This window comes from Aythya ferina (assembly GCF_964211825.1).
Source record: "Aythya ferina genome assembly, chromosome: 8".
NCBI lineage: Eukaryota > Metazoa > Chordata > Aves > Anseriformes > Anatidae > Aythya > Aythya ferina.
The window spans coordinates 26,574,950-26,596,683 of NC_140304.1; the positions used below are offsets into that span (position 1 = coordinate 26,574,950).

Below are 21,734 nucleotides of genomic sequence, written 5' to 3' on the forward strand. Positions count from 1 at the left end.
AAGTGTCTTCCATCCATCTATCTGTATATACACGTATAGGCACACTTTAGGAAATAGTATAACATGCACCAGTGAGTTTAATTAAAACTAAACTTTCTGTTCTTAGAAAGGAGGGGGGAGGGCTCAGGAAATAGTGCCTGTAATGAAATACCACTGGGTCTGCTACACCATCTGTTAGCTTCACCTATTGTGTCCACCCTTTCCTTTCTTCTGTGTCCTATACACAGTCAGGACAGGAGGTGGAAGTTGCTGGACACTGCAGCTGCTCTTCAGGCAGAGCCACGTCTGGACACTCGGTCCTCTTCTTTTTTGACTGTGGAGGGGCCAGAACTTTGATCCAGACAATTTCTGTACTTCCACTTAATCCCAGCTCAGCTGTTCTTCAGCATCTCATTAACATAAGGTGTCTATTTCTCTGTTCCATACAGCAAAAACAAGTGAGCTTATGTGAGCTGTAAGAAAGCTCACATGCACATAGAACAAAGGCAAAAAGCTTCTGCCACTGTTAGGATCCGGTACGTAAAGTTCTGACCTGCTTAGGAGAGCACCACAACTGCGTGCCAGATAAAAGTGGTCACAGACAGTTCCTTTGCTCCCTGTACCCATCCTGCCTGAGTGTTTCTAAAAATTCTTACTGAAACACCAATTCTGCCCAGCTGGGATCAGAGCCGTATTTCGCTTGCACTCACTCAAAGTAATCAAGTTTTATATTTCTCTCATGAAAGGGTAATCACTCTTTCTGCAATTAGCGAGCCTGCTGCACAAATGGAAAATCACCTGGGGGGGGGCGGTTGAAGAGTGCTGAAGTCTCCCACTTCAGCCTGGGCACTGGGGTGGAAGCGTGGGGGGTCTGGGACAGGCGCTGGCTGGTGGGGGGCTTACAGGGCAGCGGGTGACTTTGGATGTTCACATGGGGAACTCAGCTCACACAGGGACGATGGTTTTTAGCAATCACACACAGCCAAATGCTCTGACACTTAGCAGTTTCCATTGGTACCACTGGAGCGGGGCTGGATGCTCCCCACCTAGCCTGGGTGTTACCTGAGTGTGGGATCAGCCTTAGGATGAGGATGGGCAAGAGGCACATGTAGAAGATGCCCCCAGGAACCACCTTTGCCATCTCCTGTAGCAGGCAAGGCTGTTAAACCTCACACGTCCCACTTCGGCGGCTGCAGGTAGCTGAGGTAAAGCCAGGTCAGCCTGTGGGGACAGAGAAAGACTTGCTCCCTGCCCTAAAGATCTCTCAGCCTGAGCTCACTGCACAGCAGTAATTCATTGTACGTACGGAGCAAAATGAAAGGTCAAATCCAGCATAACTCTACAAAATCTCTGACATCTCAGACTAATCCAGTATCTCTTGTCTAAAAATAACTGACTTCTGAATCCCAGAGGTGATGGAGCCAATGCGGGTGAGCTTCAGTAGATCACGAAGGGGCAGAACAACAACTTCTGCAGGAAGGAAACAAAAAGCAGAACCCAGAAGCACGCTCCCAGCCCCGTGCTAAAAAAAAAATCACTGACATCCCAGGTAGTTGTAGCAGTCAGGAGAACATGAAGGGTGTTGTGCAGACACGTCTGAGGCCTTCACCAGAAACCACATGCTGGGAGAATGGAAACCTAACTCTACTGAAAGAGTCACCAAGCTTATACCATTTCTATATTCACAAACCCAAAACCTGCCTTTAGAAAAGCCTGTTTGCTGTAAATCTACCCGGGACAACTGTTCAAAAGGGCTGTGGGAAGTAAAGCAACTACACGGACAGGTCACTCTAATTAATTTAATTCTTCCACATCTGAAGGCAAGAAGGCAGACCAGTTCGTTCTGATGATCAGATTAGCAAGTTTCTGAAATAACCTTTCAGTAGAAAAACTGAGAAGACGTTGACATGGACACATCTGTACACTACACACAAGTAAACAGCTGCTTTTCAGACAAAGTTTGAGATTTTGTTATCCTCAAGCCAGTAACATTTGTAAACACCGAGCCAGCACACTTTGAAGGGCCCACACTATTTCGTATCCGTATTTTGTTCAATTTTAAATATTAAGGGGCTGCACATTTTTTCCTGGGCAGTAGCATACAAAATAATACCCTAAATCATCTACCCACTCCACTCCACAGGGTCTGTAGCTGCCAGCAGCCCTGCCCCAGCTACAGCCCCTCACTCGCCCACAGGCAAACACAACCCAAGGCCGGTTCTTTTCTTTCCCCCCAGGGCTAAGGCACACCAACGTGCCAAGGGCAGGCCTGCTACGCCAGGAGTCACCAACATTGTACATTGCTTGGGGCAGGCATGAGGGACAGTCCTGGTGTCCTTTGTCACCAGAACACGTTTTGTCTCCACAGGCCTCAGCTGCCAGTCCTGGGGAGCCTCTTGTGACCGTGCCCCACACAACCACCCCACTCAGCTGCCACAGCAGCTGCACGGACAGGTCCTGCATGGCACAGTGCTGGGTGCCCCCCTGCCAGCCATGTCCCTGCTCAACACCACAGCCTCCAAGGCGCTGGGCTTCCTCCTGGAGGCTGCCGACGGAGGCCCCATGGAGAAGGAAGCCCCATTTTCCACAGGGCTGCCGAGGCAGCCTCCCGCTGCCCAATGTCTCCGTCCACCCTCTCGGTTTCTTTCTCCTCTGAGACCCCAAAGCACCAGACAGGCCGCTGAGCAGCCGCAGGCCTCAGGGAAAGCGTTCATAAAGACACGCGACATGGTCAGACAGGGAGGAAGCAAAACACCAAAAAGCCCCTCAACTTTGTGTGTGACTGTAGGCAGCGCCAGCAAAGGAGCAATCATTTTCAGATAAATCCCTGCCTAGGAAAGGAACACACCAAAGGAAAAGGGGCTGAAATCGGCAGCCGTGTCTGTGCAGGGTGTTCGTGAGCGCTGGGTGCCAGCCCCAGCAGCCTTTGTCATAGCAACATCTGGGAAACTGGCACTGAGGCCCCAAACCCTCATTTTTCTTTAAGTGACTTTTAAACACACAAATGCACGAGCTCGGCAGCCCGCGTCAGGGCTACCAGGTGCTGCCACCATCCCTTTGCTTTAAGGAAGCACTTAGACTTCGTCTGCTACGTTTTGCGTGGATTGCACAGGTCCCAGCAAAATGATATGCAAGAATTAGCTTTTTACGAACAATACAATTCTGATTTTAAATCAGCACATGAGACACTTAATTAATTTTGTAGGATAAGGAATCTGTTGCAAATATACAGCAGTACACCCACACATCACCATCTGCTGTGGAGAATTAAATGTACAACTCACAAATGAAATCCTGCAAAGTTGGTGCAAAAAGGTCCTTGCTTGAATTTAAACAAGGCTGTGGAAACCTGCAAACACATTGCTAAAGATCATGCAAACAATAACAAATTTGTCCATCTGCGAGTCAGTTCTAGCAGGGTTGGGTTTTTGTTTTGTTTTGATGGGGGTATTTTTGCAATAATTGTTGCAACTGACAATGCAAAGTCTATGAAGTTACTTGAATTCTTCTCCTGGCCAGAGCTGCTCGTGGAGGCACTCACAGCGGGCATCACCACTTTACACCAGGTATTCTATGTTTAGGGAAAAAAAAAAAAAAAAAAAAAAAAAAAAAAAAAAAAAAAAAAAAGAATCCCTTTTTTATTAATTCCATTGAGCCACAATTTTGAAAAATTGGCAAATCTCGCCATTGTTGTGGATGTTTTATTATTAGAATTATTAACAAACACTGTTCTACTGAAGTGAGGGAAAATAAACATCAACAACTACTGCTGCCATGAAAAAAAATCTAACAAACAGAGCTATCTGTATCCCTTTGACTTCATTGAAGCCAAGCATTCATTTTCTAATTCTCCCTCCTCCTTTTTTTAACATACCAACTTAATTTGTGCTCTTAATTTTACACCTGGTAGAGCCACACAATCCCAAGTCCCGTAGCCTGAGCTGCTGGGCTGTGGCGAGCACCTTGATGCAGCGTCTGGGCTGTAACACAGAGGTGAATCTCCACTCGTAGCCAAGAAAGGCGATGAATTCTTTGATGAAACCTAGTAGGCACTGGGGCACTGCATGGTTAGGTACAAGAAGGCGAGAGCAGCCCCAAAACAGAGCTCAGCAAATCGGCCCCAGCAGCCGAGATGGCCAAGTGCTCGCAGGGAGCTGTGGGCTGTGAGCCCAGCACCCGCTCCCCACACCCTCACCAGCTGTAAACCTCAAAAAAGTCATCTTTTGCAGCATTGCGATGGCTGCTGCAATGAGCACTGATACCCAAAATACAGAATTCCTTCCTTTTTTTCTTTTTTTCCTTTTTTTAATTTTTATCTTTTTTTTTTTCTTTTTTTTTTTCCTTTTTTTTTTTTCCTTTTTTTTCCCCTTTTTTTTCCCCTTTTTTTTTCCCTTAAAGTAGGATGCGATGCTACCAGGTCCCTCATCAGCTGCAGTCTACATGCACACCCCCAGTGCCACAAGGTTAGGTAGGAAATACAAGACACAGCTTTCCTCCACCCCAGCCCAAAATTGCTCTGGGTTGCTGTTCTTATGAGGTTTAGCTGCGAGGTTGGTTCTGTTTTTTTGGGGGGAAAGCGAGATTTCCTGAACCTTTTCCGAGACGCGTGTGCTTTGTAACACGTCTTTATCCCCTCACACACCTGGGGAGGACTCTCAGTGCACACACACCGAGTGTAATTTATGCTAAGGGGCCTGTTATGTGTTTTACTCAGATAAAGTGCATCGGTAATTAAGAAACGCAGCATCAGAGGTACAACGTGCATGTAAATGCGCAGAAAGGATTCTATCAACCAAACGCATGCCACTGAAGAGCATTCAAAATCACAACCTAATCAGAAACCTACGCAGATATATATATATTTATATCAGTATCACAAACCCTTTGACATCCTCAGCACTGCTAACACGCTGACGAGAAGCCGACGGAACACAGCTGCCTTGGGCAAACTTGCATGCATAAAAAATGAAGTGACTTGATTAATCAGTTAAAGTTGCTGAATCATGGGCTTGCAGCCATGCCTGCATAGCCTTGGCTATCGACAGGAAGCAGGGATTTAGATGAATTTCCATCAGCTGGTCCCCAGACCTATATGGCCCTTATCTTTGCCAGCATTTTGATGAGAAATAGAACCTCTGTCCTGAAAAATGAGCCTTGTCACGGGGGTGGAAGTGTGCATACGGGAAGGGAATCCAAAGGTAAGCATCAAAAGGAAGCGGAGCTGAGAAGAAGAGGAGGGAAAGCTGTGAGCAAGAGAACCCTGACTCACTTGGAAGCCACCTGCAGCGAGGGCAGCCAGAGGCCCCGGGCTGAGCAGTGGCTGAAGGCAGATCCCACCCTGAGCAAACCACGTCTGGCGTTCAGCAGTAGCACCAAGGAGAGGGCAGCAAGAAAAGGGGAACGTGGGATGGCTGGGAGGGGAAGTAAAAGCAACCAGGCAGCCTAGCTAACAACAAGTTGCTTTCTCAGAGTCACTTCAGCAGCAGCAGTGCAGCCACGACAGGGAAATGGGAGCACTTCTGGGCCTGCAGGGCCTGGACTGCCTTGCCACAAGTTTTCTAAAGCCAGAAAGGCTGAAACAAATACTTCTGAAACAAATACTTTTCATTAACACATACAGAACAAACTGTCCGTAATAAATAAATAAATAAATAAATAAATAAATAAATAAATAAATTTGAAAGAAATTTCCAGGGAAAACATTTATTTGACAGTGAGTGTGGAGGCTCCCTGCACGGCACATCCTACTCACCCCAGTCCCCACCTCGCCTCAGCAGGATGGAGGCTCTGGGACAAGGGGCTGCCTTCCCATGCCAACCACGTGGTGCTTTTTGGTACTGAGTTCAACCCCCTCCACAAGCCAAAGATGTCATCCCTGGGTTAGATCCTTATGTGACATGAACTACCTCTGCTCCTCCGAAGGGCACTGACCCAGCCTTTTTGCACCAAGACAGCACCTTTTGATTAGAGAAACCACAGATCATCAGCTGGACCCCTGAGAGCCAGCTCTTTCTCCACCGCCCTTCTCCTGCCCACGGCACCTGGCAGGCTGAGGGGGAGGAGGGGAGGAGAGGCCCTGGGGACCGGGACAGGCAGGAGAAGGCACCCGAAGGAGGCTGTGCCTCTGGTGCCTGCGTGCCATGCAGGCCCGGGCAGAGAGACCCATGACGACACAGCTGCCGAGTCCTCCCTGCCAGGCAGCTGGTCAAAGACTTTGCTTTTGCAGAGCATGAGTGAAGTGTCCTTGAATCAGTGCGTGGAATAAAGGGAAGCGAAGGGCAAGCAGCCTTTGTGCCGGGCCTCTTACGTTTCCTCCACACTGACTGTGCTGCACTTGTGAATGATCACATTAACATATATTAGAGGAGTTTGTGTGCCCGTAATGGAAGAGAATGTCAGACTACAATATCTTACCCATGAAAATGGCCAGAGTAATAGTATTTGTCAGCTAAATTAAACAGAAGATGCTGAACAGGTTGCTCTCTCCGCCTAAGACCAGTATCTCTTTGGTAAATGCGTATGTACTTCACTCTGAACTGACTGTGTGTATTTTCCAATATTAAAAGATAAAATATAGTTCTACACCAAGTTATAAACTAAGTTTGTGCATTGGAACAGATTTTTACAGCTAACTTAAAACCTCTTGAGAAGAGGAGGTTTGTAATGGAAATGCTGACAAACCCTTAACTATAGCGCTGGGATGTTTTTGCTATTACGGCCAGGTAAACCAACAAGGTAATTCAATGTCGTGCTCCAGCTCTGAGACACTAACCTGCTCCTCCTGGTCCCAGCTGCTGGGGGGAAGTTAAATATAAACTTAATGAAAGAGAAGCAACCGCCTGCAGCGCGGGGTGGCTGGAGAGGGAATTTGTCCCTGGGAGATGGCTCAGTGGTGGGAAGGGACCAGCTGGGTCGGGGCGAGCAGTGCCTGGAGCCTTCAGAAATTTTCCTCTCAAGGCAAAGGGCCAGGTGATAAAGCTGGCAGAGAGCTGCAAGTGGCCAACCCACAGGTCTCAGGGCCAGAAACGAGCAGAAACTCAGGGGACTTGCAGTGGGGGTGCTGAGAGCATCAGCGACGCTGATGGGGCTGTGGGGTAGGGAACAGAGGACAAAGGTGGCGGCAGCAGGAGTGCAGCGCCTGCCGTGCTTTCACACCCAGGAAAGGCAGCTGCTCCTTTTTGTGATGTATGAAATTACCGAGACGATGAGGAGGAGCACACACTGCGTCTCCCTGCACATGAAATCCTGAGCAAACTTCCTGAGCTTGGTGGGCTGGTAGCACTGCCTATTGTCAAGACCATCTGACATTTCCAATTACAAGCCCCTACTTTCAGCTGCTTATAACTGTCATATTTTGACCAGTAACTTGTCATTTTCCATCCCGGGCATCTGCCTCAGGCTGAATTTTTTTGGAAAGCTTCAGCCAAAACAATATAGCTATTCCCAAGGGCAAGGCCAGGGAACAATGCACTGTTTTGTAATGGTAAAAGAGAAAAAGAACTGACATCCGCTTCTTTAAGATGCACCACGTCTCCTCGTGCTTTGGATAGGGGAGCAGAAATTTAGTCAACTTGTGACCTTTGCATTAAGGATGGGCCTTTCGTTACTGCTGTGGAAGTCCAAGCAAGTGTGGCCAAGTGAACGCATTTGGAAAAATAAAAATAAAGATCCAACCTGACTTCTTCAGTAAAGACTTTCTGTCATGGGAACTCTAAAAACTCTGCAGATGCTGTCCTGCTGTCCTCATCTTGCCCTTTGGCTCATCCAGACTGGGGGAGCCCCTTCCAGCCCCAGCCTGAGCTGCTCGTCCCCTTGCAGCACTGCCTGCAGCAAAGGCTCACACACCTGCCACCATGGGTTATTTTCAAGGACATGTTAACTGATGGGCTGTGCAAAGACAGGGGGACCAAGCAACAGTGCAGGGTGGGAAGCCTGGTGCTGCATAGAGAAGGGGGCTGAGCCTTGGGAAATGAACCTGAATGGTGGGGATCGGGACCAGCCAGGCAAAGACAGAAAGCTGGAACAAGGATGAGATGCAGAGGAGAAGGCGAAGTGATTTGCACCCACCATCCCTGCTGGCTTTCCAGGACTGGGAATGGGCTCCTGCATCCTGAGTGTCACCGTCAGGAGGCTGCCAGAAGATCTGTGCCATCCTGCCCTGCTCAGCAGGCGGCAGCAGCTCCTCCAGCCCCCAGCACCGTGTGGCTCTTCTGGGTTCACATTCCAGCAGCAGGAGCTGCAGCTGGGAGTGTTCCGCGTCCTGGAAATGAGATGCCAAAAAAGAACAGCACACATTGAGCACCGCCATGCAACACGTCTGGGTTAACCAACCTTCCCGGGCTTACAGCGCAGGCTCTGGGCAGCAGCCAGCTCTGCAGGGCACCATCCAGCCGCCTGAACCAGGACCCTTCCCGTGCCTGCTTCAGCCTCACAGCCCCCTCATCCTCCCCGACACATGAAGCAGCAACCTGCAGTAAGAACCTGTGGTGCTAAAACTGCAACGGGATTTGCATGCAGCAGCGGTGCAGGCAGCTTCTGTTCAGGGAGTTCCTAAATTTTGCATATGAGAATTTCCAGTCTTTTAATATGTCCTTTGAATATGGAAATCTGGGTGAAGGAAAATGGAGGGTGTTCTTCTTCTCCAAAAGTGTTGTTAGATGATGCACCCTACCTTTACAAAAAAGCTGATGTTTACTACCACAATACATTTATTTTGAAACTCAGTTCATCTGCTGTAAGAAATTACTCAGACCATTAATTTTGGAAGCCAACGCCGAGAGATCACGAATGTTAAGAATTCTAATTATGTTGGGTCTGAGAAATTTAATGAATAAAAGAGACTTTTCATAAGCATCTCAAGCCATAATATTTTAATGCTATTGGCATTAATTAAAATATCTGGAATTTTTAAAGGAACCCCTTCCCTTTCCCTTTAATTTTTTTACTTCTACCACCAGACCAGAAGCATCATTTTGCTAAAGCCATGAAGAATAATGTTCTTTGTGGTTGATCATCTCATTTATAATCGTGTCATGGCAGGAACAACCTTTTGCTGAAATTTTGTTTATGCTTCAAAAATTTCCTCCTAATAACTTCTTCCCCATCCCCCATCCCAAGCACCAGCAGGCCTGGATTTGTCTCCCGCACAGGGACGGGGAGATAAAGGTCCAGATGATTTGGCACCGTACGAGGGACTGAGCTCTCTGTGTCTGATGAATGGCGCTATCCATCTCGGAAGGCAGTGATTCCCTCCTTTACAGCTGTGGGGAACAAGGGACTAACCTTTGAATTCATACTTGGTCATCGTCCTCTGACATTTGTGGCTTTCTGCACGCTGCCTTTCTTCCCAGCACTGGAAGTGAAGGAGCATGCAGTCTCCTGTGGGTTTCTCCACCAGGCAGGGGGTCCCGATGGGCTTGCTGCCTCCTCATAAAGGCAGTGGCATTTCTAGGGGCCGTGGGTGCTGTGCAGGACGGGCAGGTTGTGGCAGCCTCACCCTCTGCTACGTGAGCAGTCGCAGCGATGCTGAATGCAAAGGCCGGCAGGAGCTCAGTCGTGGCTTTGCGAAGTGGACTTACTCCCCGACTTGAGAGCTCAGATGAGCTCAGAAACATAAAAGGCTTTTTTTTGTCTCTGATCTGAAGCTGGCAGGTTTTTATTTGGATCTTTTTTTAAAGCATCTATATAAATTGCTGGTTATTAATAGCGGGACCTCACCTTATTTGATGCTATTCTCACTTCTTGGAGTGTCTAATTAAAGGAGGGACACAGGCACCGCCGTGTGCTGCTCGGCCTTTGCTTGATTGATAAAAATGGAGCTTTCCAGCATCTGGAAGCGCTGTGGGCTGCCTTTGGTGTAACCAGAGCTGCTGCCATCACCTGGTCAGGGCAAGGTCAGATGCAATGAAACATCAGGCGCGGTGAAGAAGCTGCTGTGCCTTCCAAGGCACTTAAACAGGTATTTTCTCTTGCAAAGGCCAACACTGTAGCTGCCTGGAAAACGAAAACAGTATTTTGCGGTGGATCAGGGGAAGCAGAGTTTCCACTAGAGCAGCAAATAACAAAAAGAGGAGGTTGCCTTTTATTTCCACTGAATTGGGCACAGCCTCCTCCGTCTCCGAGATGCTGGCACAAAACAAAGCTGCTCCTGTTGGGAGGCTACACGCCAGTGCATTGCAGAAAGGAGGCAGGTCACTGCTTCCTGGCAGTCTTTCCTCCTCCACGGCAAATATGCCGATTCAGCAGGCTTCCCAGCTTGCCTGTGCTTCTTTCTGTGCTGGGCACAGCCAGGTGTCACACAGGTGAGGCCGCACATGGACATACAGGAGGCCCAGAGGGCTTTTATCTATTTTCTCCATGCGGCTGAGAGAGCACTCAAAGGCGCCTGCTGATTTTGTGTGTTCGGTGCCGTGGAGAAGAAAATCGATGTGGGAACTACAGATGGCTTCGGTGTTGCAGGGTAATCCAGGCTGCCTTCCGGTGGAAACAGAGCTGATTTACCCTTAATGGCTTAACTCCACTGACCATTACATTTTGTGTCATTATTCAAAGGCAAACACCGAACAAGCATTCCCACAACACACCCAGTTCTTTCCAGCGAAGGAGGTGAGAACCATTTGTGCATCCTTTCAGATCTTGTTTTAGTGAGTTCGCATATTTTCAGGAAGCTTTTCTTCCAAAATGTATCTGATATTGAGCTCTCTTTAGCAGGCATCTTCTCCTCTTTTTTTTTTTCCCCCCATACCTTGGGATCCAGTATCATTTCCTTGTTTATGCTGCACTCCAGTGCTATCAGCCATCCTCAAGTGTTTGTCTCATCGCCTTCAAGACTGCACCCCTACCCAGGAAAACAGCGAGGGACAAACTTTCTGCTCTCTGCAAGCTTTTCTCCCAATAAGCCAGAAAATAATGTTTATCTGGCTCCTATTCTTAGCCAGCGATGGACTCCCCACCGAGACCCCCTGCCCTGTCAACTGCTGACTAATCGTGCCTGCAGCAGAAGTAATCCAAGCTAGGGAGCTATTCGGCAGCAGCAGAAGGAGCCATTAAAACAGATTATGCTCTCTGCTGCCTTTCAGTACTCACATGAGAGCATCAGCATGCCGAGGCGCTGCCCCAGGGCACACGCGCCCAGCAAAGCCACCCTGCAGTGTCCCCTCGGCGGCTCCACAAGGCTCGCGCCTGCAGCAAATGGCAAAGCCCAGGGCAGCGAGGTCCGTGTGCGCCCAGGGACCAGGGCTATGAGGTGATGCTCACGGGCACAGTGCTGGATGCTGCTGGGATTTTTATTTTTTAGCTTTCTTATCCTTGGCACGCAGGCAGCAAAGCAGCTCGGTATTTGATTTGAATGAGTCCTCCTCTGAGACTTCCAGGGTGGATTCAGTAGAGAAAAAAAAAAAAAAAAAAAAAAAAAAAAAAAAAAAAACACACACACACCATATTGATGTCCTGGAGGTAATTTGGCCATGAAACTCAGTGGCTGCCAGGCACTAGGAAAGGCCCAGGCCTGGGGTGAGGCATGGAAGGGGGACGTTGGCCACAGGCTGCTGGTGTATGCAGCCTGTTCCCTTAGAGCAGCTCAGTTCCAGGCCTCCATATCTGTCCTGGGCACGAGGCCAGTCCTGTGGGTTTGGGTGCCCCTTTGAAGACTCCATCTCAGGTTCAGCTTCATCCAGGTTTTGTTTTCTGGAGGTACCACACCTCTGTCTCTCCACCAGCTGCATTAGGTGTGGATGCTGTGGTGAGATCTGCTTCTCCGGCTTGTCTTGCTCAGTTCCAGACTCCTTTTTCACCCCTGGGGGTGCCCCTTTCTCTCCAAGGGAAGCTACTTGGGCTCCTCCATTTGGTGCCTCAACATGCCCAAGTGTGACTCTAGGCATGATTTTTCTTGGGCACATGGTGCCAGTCTGACTGCGAGGTTCATACCCCTCCCTCCAGGCAGTGTTACAAAATGCAGTCCCCGTTACATCTATGAGCTCAAACCAGCCACCTCCAGCTGAGCTATGGCCACTGCTAATAATGTAGTGTCTCTGAAAGGGGCAGTGGCTGACACAAGCTGGAGGACAAAGGACACCAACAAAGCAGTTGCCTTGGCTGGACGGTGAATGAGCCACCCCTTCAGCTCTGGAAAGCCCCACGCACCGTTCAAGGCACGTGTCTGCACCTTGCAAGGCTTCCTCCCGCCACCCTGTTTAACGGTGTGACATGAAAGCTCCAGCCCAAGCCAGGAGGACAGGCACATGCAGAATGTAGCTATTTACCTTGCAGGTTTTTAAACCCACAGAATTCAAACAGGTTATGTAAAGTAGCAAAATCTACACAATTTAAATTGGCCTGACTTCTGAAAGCTGCAGGTTCCAGGACCTGAAAGAAAGCCTGCAGCTAGACTGAGTATCCGAGGGAGGTCCTTTCGGCACACAAAGATCAAGCAGGAACTGAAATTCAAACACACCTTTACACCTAGTTTTTATCTAATTTCAGTTTCACGCAAAATAATGTTGCCCTAGAAATAAAACCCCTCCATACGTCTGCCACGGCTCTACAATGGCCATTTAGTGGCGCAGTAAAGCGAAGCACCAGGTACGTGCAGCTCTTTGTGTCACTCGCAACATGCCTTCCGATTCTAGAGAGCTGCTGGCATGTCCTCCAACAGGGTTTCTTGTTACATGGCTTAAGAGGTTGGTCATCTTTCTGCTAATAAGAACCGTGTAGAGGAACGGGACACAAGTAGAAAGCGCTGCACGCTAAAATCCAGCCAGCTCAGGACACCAGAAATAGGATCTACGCAGCTCTGCAAAATGAATTTTTATGATTTTCCCAGCTTAACATGGTAGCATTAATATTTCATTACTAGATTTCACTATGATTTTGGTCCTGTTACTGTCTCAACCAATTTATTGCTTGAGAAGTTATTTTTAATCTTCAGCAGTAACTGAGAATATACCCTCAGAAAACCTTTCCCCATGTGGAATTTCTTTGCTGTTTCGTTACAATTGAGGTGATGCTGTATCCCACAGCTCTTTACAAGAACAAAATATATACGGCATTTTTAAGTGGGTGGGGAGGGAGGCCTAGCGCTCAGTTTCTAGCTCAAAAGTTTGTGTTACCCACTTGTCTTAATTTTTAATTATAGAATTTCGGGCACTAAGGATGGGGAAGATGAGTTAAAAAGACATGATCTCATACAAAGAGGCTGACTTTAGCTCTGGGCTCTCCGTCCGGCTGGCCCCTAGGGTACTGCAGAACTGGCGCACCAGCAACGTGCCTTTGAAAAGTGAAGGTGTGTGTCTGGGCTCTGCCTCCAAGAAAGCTGGGGGTACAAAGGCACAGGCAGCGTTAGGCCAGATTTGTTCTTCTCTAGGTTTGTGATTTAGGGCCCTGTGTCTCAGAGCCAGTCCTGGCAGCCGGAGAATGAGAAAAGATCAGTGGCTGCACAGGTTATTGTCCTGAATGTTTTGGGGATAGATAAGATGGGAGGGGGGTGCAGGAAATTCTCCACCAACCACTGACATGAAGCAAACTGACCCCTCACTGTCCAGGAAACCCAGGTGGTTCCCAAAGGGACAGTGAGAGGCACGGGGCAGTCAGCAGGTCCTGTGAAATCAGCTCCCATGAAATCAGAGACTTTGCCTGTTTGTCCCCGTGGATGTAAATCCAAAATGTTCCCCTGCATGCTGGCAGAAATCCACAGGGCCTCCTACTTCACAATCTGCCCAGGGTCTTCCACAAATTCACCCTGGAGCAATACAGTTGAGCACAGTCCTTTGTGCATGCCAGAATGACACGCCTAAGCCCATGCAGGTACCCATCTCTGAAACGTATCCTCACCAGCTCAACCACGGGAAAAAGGCAGTGTTGGTTCAGTGGCTGTAGGTGTGCAGCCTGACAGAACACCATCATCTGTAGACACTTTTTCGTGACCCAGACTCAGTGTGACTTGGTGCAACAACTTCACCCTTGTCTCTCTGAACACCACTTTGTCCTCCTCCTCTTCCCATCTCTGCATGAGCCTGAAGGATGACTCTGCTTCTCCTCCTTTATCAGCTTATCTAGAAAATATCTGTTCTTCCCCTCTGTCATGTCACCACAGCTACAGTCAAAACAGCACCCTAACCCAAAGACAGCCTGAAAGGATAACTGTGTTACACATCTACAAATAAGCCCAAGCTTCAGCGCCGTGTATTTAACGATAGTGACATATGTCAACAGCACTCTGTCAGATCTCAGTACACATAAGGTACCTGCTTTTTGAGGGTTTTTACTGTTCAAGCACTTCTAAAAACCTCTTCCTTGGCAATCACAGCTCTTCTAATTTGGGGATTTAAAGCTGATTCAAAGCAGAAACATAGAACACGAATGTTTCACTCTGATATTTCACACTTCTCAAAAATCTCCCAGCCTGCTGGTGAGTGGCCCCAAACAGAATAGATACAGATGAGTGCATCAGTGTTCATAAAAGGCTGTTTGGGGGAGAAACCAGGAGGTGGGCTCATACTTATGCCTTTAACGGACTCCAGAAATGACACTATTCCAAATCAAATGGTCTAACTTTGACACTTACAGCACCAAACAACTTGTAAAAGCCTTCTTAGATTCTAAATATTGGGTATATTCTTCACAGGGAAGATGAGCAGCAGAGTCAGACTTTCCAGTGAAAATGTTTTCTCCTGTAATCTTTCCTGAGCTGAGAATTGTAACGAGTGCAAGGAAATTACAAGCTGCTATAAAAATTACAGAGACTAAAACTACCATTTTATCCTGCATTAGAACAATTTTAACATTGTTAGAGGAATACATCTTAGCAATTTTAAAATTATTTGAGTCATGACAGAAAGACTCACAACTGCAATATTTATCTTTCAGATTCATCTTAGGGTGTTCCTGAAGACTTGCGAGATGTCACATTATATAGCATTTTGTGGGGACTGGAGAAAGTCACTTTGACAAGTAAAGCATGTAAATTGGAGCCATTGATTATGGAGGATTTAATTTTATCTATTCTGTATTCATAGTACGATAAATAAAAAAGACTTCAGTGGTCACTGTAGGACTGCAACAACTTCTACAGAAATGCAATTTATAGTTGCATATTTTTTAACTGTGAGCTTTGGCATACATTTGATTAAATTCTGCTTTCCAGAGCACTTAATGAGAATTCTAATTCTCTGGAGATTTCTACAGGCATGACAGGTAAAGAGGAGTCTATCAAGTCATAGCTGTGATTGTTAGTGCAAGGAGCTAGCTCCTTTGAAGAGAAATAAAATTCATAAGCATACATGCATATCTTTTAATATTGCCAAGACAGACATATTGGCAGAGCAATAAATACTACAAAGATTTATTACGCACTCTATTTACCAACATATACAAATCCAAGTGATTCTTGTGAGGTATAACATCTTTCAGGAATGTGCTTGAACCGAGTGGCTCGAGAAACCCATACTTATTTTGGGTTCTGCCAAAGAATTTGGGGTTGATTCAGTCTCTAACATTCAACAAGTCATCCCAGACTTCAAATTAAGTAAGGAGTTTAATATTTTACACCCACTTTTCAGATGGGGACCCAGAGGCATACGGGCGAGAGATCTGCCTTGGAAAATAACTGGGCTACCAGTAAAGCTGGGAGAAGAGTGCAGAGCTTTGAAGCTGCACCCCAAAGCTCAGCCATGAGGTCCCAGTATTACTCTTCAGGTGAGTATACTTTTCCTGCTGCCATTACCATTAGTCCTGGAACTAAACTGGATTCAGAACCCCCTCCTCCCCCCAGACATATAAACACACATAATGAACCTTAGTATTTATTATTTCAGTTCTCACTATTTGAAGTTGTTGTTTTTTAACAGTGGCCAATGCTCAGTATCTAATTCTTACACTGGAATTAAAAACAAAAACACAAACATGCACACAAAACAAAAATAAAAATAAAAGGAAGAAAAAAAAAAAAAGAAAAAAAAAAAAGCACATGAAAAGAACAGATTAAATATAGCTTGTGCTTATGCTGATTTCCAGAAATAGGTTAATAAACACTGCCTGGATGAAAGGAGCCTCAAGCGTTAAAGAAAGAAATCAGAAGGTCTCACTTAAGTGATTTTTTGGCAGGAATCAAATTAACGAATATAATATGGATTGCTGACAAGGTGCTTGATCATTCTCTGCAGTAAGGATTTTTTTATGTATATATTATATTTATTTATAGATATATATGCATGAGTTTGTGTATGAGTTGATTCCATTAACACTTCATTTGATAATGATAAATGGCATTTTTATTTAAAAGGAAAATATTAAGAAGTCCCGATTTGCAAGAGCAAGTTAGACTATGTGCCATTACTGTGACATGCTGCATTTTCGTCTCCTTTAAAAAACACAAGCCGTCAGTACAGGACTTTGCTAGTAGAAAAGTACACAAACATTTTATTTAGTCCATAGGCAATTTTCCTCTAATTCAATCTGCAAATGACATAAAGTTGTTGGGATTTTTTTTTTGTGTATGTGGGTTTTTTCTTTTTCTTTTTTAGGGGGAAAGTGGAGGATAAAATGAAAAGAGAGACACAAAAGAGACTTAATGAGATCATGGAACTCTTTCTTAAGCAGTACAGCATCTTAATTTCTGGTAAATTCAAGCAACCTCCATCTGGGGGTTGATTCTGTCAGTCTGTATCTATGTCTGTCTGCCTTTATCCATCTCTCTAGGCATTCCTCGCTGTGGCTTGGGAGCACCACTGAAGGAAACAGGAGCGCTGTATGCAGCGTAGCTGCAGAATCCAGCCCCTGTTTGACAATGATCGGGTCTGACATTGACAAGCACTTATACCCCATTCTCCGGCTCTTTTTGTTTGGCCTTGGATACACGTGTTGTCTGGCAAAAGTTAAAAATAAAACATTTAGGGCTACACTGTGGTCAGTTCTCATGTGCCTCCGCAGTGCGAGGGGGAGGGAGGGGAGGGTGGAAGCAGCCAGGGCTCAGCCTTCTGCACCACTCGCAGCAAGGTCAGCCAGAGCTGCTGCAAGAGCAGTTGGTGCCACCCACAGCACGGGGCTCCCCATGAAAGATGTTTCCCTCTCAGAAGTAAATCACCTGAAAGGTCTAAGGGACGCTAAGGCATTGCCCCCAGTGAGTCAGGCAGGAGATTTAGCTGGCCACACCCCGATGCAACCAGCCCCTGAGCCTCAGGGCTCTCTGAAAATTTTCCATTGAAACTTTCATGGGAAGTATCTGATTTCCTTGAAAATGTCAGCATGTTTTCATTTCATTCTGCTAGACAAATTGAATAAGGGAAATGGAAGAGATATGAGCAGAAACCCAGAAAACGTAATGGCTGGGGGAAGGGAAGGCATTCAATTTGTCAATGAGATGCCAATATTTTCAGCTAAACATTTTGGATTAAAGTAACGACTAGTCAACCGAACACCTGGGGAAACCCACCTCTTATTTATGAGCAGCTCCATCTCAGCTCGTTATGAAGTACAGCTGATTGCTTCCCTTTGCTTCTCAGTGCAATGGGAATAGGTAAAACATTCTTCCCCAGATCCCAAATTTGCTAGGGCTGGAGAATCTCCTTGCCACCCCATAAGTCTGCTTGCTAAAGCTGCAGAATTGTCATAATCCTGCTCTGGATCAGAGGTTTATATGGGGTTAAAAGCTGAAATGGTTTTGTATTAATGTGGAATCAGAATGAATGGGAACAGCCCACTGGAGCAGCTACAGCATGCAGACATGCTGCTGAATCCCTCGGACAAACCCATTTCCATCACTGAATTAGTGAGAGGGGTTCTCGCCACTGCTCCTGTTGAAGGCTTTTCCAGAAACTCGTATCTTTCATTAATAACCCTTCTCTTAAATACAGGGTAAATTACTAATGAGCAGTTTGTTCTTCTTTGTTTATGTAACAATATTGTCAAAGCTTAAAATGTTCCTCTTCACTTTTGTCATGTTTATGGCTGTTTCTTTGAAGCCTTCAGTACTCTAAGGCACAATCCGTGAACACATCAAACTACTCACCTTTCTAGGATGAGTTTCTTTCAAACACAGGTGGTCACAGGTAGTCACCATATTCCTGCAGAAGTCTTACCACAGCTTTCTTCGGGTCATTAATTCTTCCCTATCTCAACTAGAAATCCTTCTTTTGAAATAGTGCCAAAATATATGCCCAATTCTCCTGTATCAGTCCAACCGACAAGCCTTACCTTATATTAGAAATTGTCATTAGTCCCAAGCTACGTGACCTTGCTACTTGAACCGTTGAATGTAATCCCATTTATATTTCCCCAATCCTTTAGGATATTCTATTTTTCTGTATGCTCTGAGCCTCCTTGCTATTGACAATCCCTCCCAACTTCAGCCATCAGCACATTTCTCTAGCAGGTTCTTATTCTTTTTGTGCCTAGTTGATTAATGAAAATATTAACGGATATAGGTCCCCAGACTGTGCCTTCAGAAACTCCATTTTTATCTCCCTCTAACTTGGTATTTCTTCTTTCAGCATCATCTGTTATCTGCTTTAGCCAGTTCCTACCCATCTTACAATTCTAGGCCTAATCTTCATCTTTTCCAGTCAAATGATTCTCCGTGTAGCTCTGTGTCAGATGCTTCTCTCACAGTGTATATACATCACATCTATTGCCATTTTATTTGTCTAAAAAGATCAGGATAATCTAAAGAAAGATTATCAAGATAATCCAGTAAATCTGCTTTTGGTAAACTGATACTGTGTTATCCCACGTCTTCCATTTGCTGTGTTTTCTATTGCTCTTCTTTCCAAAATCACTGCAATGCCTTGCATGCTACTGATGTCACGCTAATATGCCTATGCTTAACTAGATGACAGTTTTCTCCTATCTTAAATATAGGAATCATGTCTGAAATTTCGCATACCACTCCCACTTTAACATATTCCTAAATATCCTTCAAGTAGAAATGCAGTTTCAAATGCCAATTTCTTCTGACTACAGTGACGCAGATCCCCTGAAACAGCACTCCTTGATTTTGATTTTTACTTCTACCTCAAAAGGCATCATTTCCATCCTTCCAAATTCACTCCCATAAAGCCAATTTTCTCCCATCCAAGTTCAGAGTCATTGTCCAAATTGAACACTGAGGCACAAAATCATCTAATTTTTTGAAAGCATTTATGCTACCCTTAAACTCATCCTCCCTCTACCCAATGACACAGTGACTTTCCTCGCTCTTATCTAGTTTTCATGCCTAAAAAACCCTACTGTTTGTTTCAACTTCTTTTGCAACTTCTAAGCTGGCATCGATTCTCATTTTACCTCTGCAGTTTGGGATCTTACGCTTCCTCTCGACCAATGTATTTCCACTTCTGGAAGACTCTGCCATTTTGAAATTTCAGAATTTTCTTCCAGTAGAAATACCTGCAATGGAACAATATCAGAAGAACATTTATTCTAAAGCATTGCCAAAATTTGTTATTACCCATTATACGGTATAACGCAATTTCTTTATACTTACTGACTTCAATAGTGCCTTATATTTGAAAGTGTTGCTTCACAGATTCAGTACAGTAGATTTACTGAAGCCTAAAATGCATGTCTGATTGGAAAGCAAACTTCTAACCCTGTAAGCAGTTGATATCGCGGATTCTGCATGGCCCACCCGCTATGCATATTGATTGGGCAAAAATGTAACCGTGCAAAGTGTAGCTGCAGCTGGAAATGTCCCTCAATCAAAACAAAGCTACTGGATCCAGATTTAATCTTTCTCTGACTCTGTATCAACTTTGCAAGTCAAAAGAGGGTTTCTCTAATTGTCACCTTTGAAAGCTCACTTTCAGATCTGCAGTCAAACTCAGCCTTTATTTTCTTCTCCCTAATCACCAGCACCACAGACTGTATAATTAGCAAGTGAATGACAATTCAGGACCTGCTGCAAAGCCCAAAGAGTGAGTTCATTTGATGATCAGGCCTTTTAATTGAAACTGCAGAAGGGATATGGCAATCCATCCCCTTCTCCATAGCAATTTTGATTTTGTAAGGCTTTGAGCATACAAGTATATTATGGGGTTGACTGAAGGAAAAACAACACTTTAAAATATACACTTGTCAAAGATTCAAGTTAAACCATGAGGCTGTGCATTTGTAAAGCCCTTCTTCCAGTCATCCTTAGAAAGGTGCAAAGTTCTGGAGCATTACAGGTTTTCAGATCCCATGAATTCCCAGTTTATTTGTATCACAACAAAAGCAAGACCTAAAAACTTTCAAGTGGTCTTAACTGCATTACAGATCTTGTTTCATGAGAAAACTAATGTATTTCTAATATCGCTGTTCGTAATACTAATTCATTCTATTCCTGATATTAAGTATATATTAGATATGCTCTGGGTTGACGTATCATTTGCCACTCATTCTTCTGGACTATATATGACAAAAGCATCCTATTACACCTGTACTAGAGGGAAAAGCACTTGTCTTAAGCTTCTACTTAAATGCAAATCCACCTCTGAACTCTATCACATGTTAAACCGAGGATTAAATGCTGTGACAAATCAGGGTCTAAATTCCAAATTCTATGTAAAAAGTAAGAGTGTGGCTATTGTGGTCTGTAGTGTCACAGACTATATCACAGAATCACAGAATCACAGAATTTCTAGGTTGGAAGAGACCTCAAGATCATCGAGTCCAACCTCTGACCTAACGCTAACAGTCCCCACTAAACCATATCCCTAAGCTCTACATCTAAATGTCTTTTAAAGACTTCCAGGGATGGTGACTCCACCACTTCCCTGGGCAGCCTGTTCCAATGCCTCACAACCCTTTCAGTGAAGAAGTTCTTCCTAACATCTAACCTAAAACTCCCCTGGCTCAACTTAAGCCCATTCCCCCTCGTCCTGTCACCAGGCACGTGGGAGAACAAACCAACCCCCACCTCGCTACAGCCTCCCTTGAGGTACCTATAGATCTTCACAGTTACCTCCCCCACTAGTTTCTATATGAGTATTGGTGTCACAATAAACTCACCTTTAGCTATAACTATATTATCTTGGTGTAGCATTTTCATATTTGTATAGTATACGGGAATACCTGTGTAATTCAAATTTGTACACACAGATGATGCCTGACTATAACTGTTAGTACCTATTGGAAGATAAGCATCATACCCAGGTTTCGTATACAGGAATTCAAACTTACGGGATAAATGATTTACTTTATGATGTAATCAAGATATAGCTGCCAAGTCAAAACCAAGTTCACCCTTCCAGTTTCATGCGTGTGGTCGACTCATGTCAATACAATGTATTTAACTCGTTTAAAAACTTTAACCAAAGTCCTACCCCCTTGGAAATTTAGATTGTAGATTATCTGCACAGCAGATATTAATTAACATATTAAATATAGCTCCAATCATAATTTCAAGTATCTTACAAGTAGTACACAGCAATATCCCTGCTTTGGTACCACTGAAAAGGCTATTCCTGTCTTAACATGTAGAAAAGATTATTAATGTCCTGTATCCCTGGTCCCGCAGTATTGATTTGCTGCTCCAGTTAACAGGAATGTGTTACTAAGGTAAGTGACTTATCCCTTTCCTTATTGAAGTATTCTCTAGGTGAAGAAATGTGGCTTTCCTATACTGATAAATATCTTGTTTCCATTAGCAAGATGGCAAAAAATAATACATTATCCCCTGCTTCAACATTTCAAATAAACCTGTTTGTTTTGTTCATTGGCTCAGAAAGTGGAACTTTTATTCAGAGAACCAGAAGGCCATATATATAATGAACAGAATATTTTTAAAC

General features: G+C 45.2%; 1 protein-coding gene across 1 annotated transcript in view; it reads right to left on the reverse strand.

Annotated features, from left to right (window-relative positions):
- Positions 1–3,426: 3,426 nt before the first annotated feature.
- Positions 3,427–21,734, reverse strand: part of LOC311440270 (uncharacterized protein) — a 145,118-nt gene continuing 126,810 nt past the window's right edge. The window contains exons 5-6 of the transcript XR_014695294.1: positions 19,252–19,353; positions 3,427–3,550 (exon numbers count right to left, since the gene is read on the reverse strand). The gene's annotated coding sequence lies outside the window, so the exon portion shown is untranslated. The remainder of the gene's footprint in view (positions 3,551–19,251; positions 19,354–21,734) is intronic.